Here is a 1,316-nt window from a genome sequence, read left to right as displayed (position 1 = left end):
TATTTTTCCAATTTCCTCCTAGTGGGAAGAGTACTCGTAAAGGTGAGGAAGGAGAGGTAGAGGGAAGGAAGGAAGGAAGGAGGAGGAAGAAATGAAACATGAGGATGTGGAAGGAAGTGAAGGATAGTGTCTGGAAGGCTGGCATGTCTGTAATATACGCGTGAAATTGTGTGGAGGGGTCAGACACCGCAGTAACCTCCACCACCACCACCACCACCACCACCACCATCATCTCAGCAGCCGCCGCCACCATCACCACCATTACCACCACCACCACCACCACCACTACGTCCATCATCACCACCACCAGCCATACGTTATCTATTCAAGAGTTCTCCATGTTCTTTTCTGAGTTATGATTTTTTTACCTTCCTCCAACTTTCCCATCATGGCTTCTTTTCTTTCTCATTATTCTCTATTTTTTTCGTTATGCTTTCCCCTCACATACGGTTTCTGCCTTTCTCCTTCCACCTTCTCTTCTTTTCCGCCTTCTCGTTCTACCACAAAAACAACAACAACTACTACTACCACCATTACTCCTCCTTTTCTGACTTTTACTCACCAAATATTTCTTCCTCCGTTTCTTTCTTCTCTTTTTCATATTCTACCTCCTCCTTTTCGTCCTTGTCCTCATTTTCCTCATTTCACTGCGAACTACAACATCCTCAAAAATAACATGGACGTGATGAATGTAGTGGGTGATATGTATGAGTATAAATAACACTCATTTTCACCCATCCACATTTTTTTTTTATTTATACAATGTGGGCTTTTTTCACGGGAATTTCTGGGCTAAAGGGGATACTTTTTGCGGTACCTCCTATCTAAACGCCCACCCGCTAGGAAACCGTTACCAAGAGTGAGGAAGCCCAACCTACACTCGGACCGTGGACAGGATTCGAACCCATGCGCTTGGAGTATGTTAGTATGTCCTTTATGACCACTCCAATCCTTCTAACTACCGCCCTATAGCTTTGATTTCCTGCCTTTCTAAAGCCTTTGAGTCTATCCTTAATAGGAAGATAATGAGGCATCTATCAGCTCACAACCTTCTCTCTGATTGCCAGTATGGTTTCCGTAAAGGCAGATCTACTGGTGATCTTCTTACTTTCCTAACTGAATCTTGGTCATCCTCTTTTAGGGACTTCGGTGAAACCTTTGCTGTCGGCCTTGACATATCGAAAGCCTTCGATAGAGTCTGGCACAAATCTTTAATTTCTAAACTACCCTCCTACGGATTCTATCCTTCTCTCTGTACCTTCATCTCCAGTTTCCTTTCCGATCGTTCTATTGCTGCTGTAGTAGACGGTCACTGT

Source organism: Portunus trituberculatus, chromosome 20 (genome assembly GCF_017591435.1).
Source record: "Portunus trituberculatus isolate SZX2019 chromosome 20, ASM1759143v1, whole genome shotgun sequence".
Lineage (NCBI taxonomy): Eukaryota > Metazoa > Arthropoda > Malacostraca > Decapoda > Portunidae > Portunus > Portunus trituberculatus.
Note: the sequence above shows the minus strand (reverse complement) of the source record.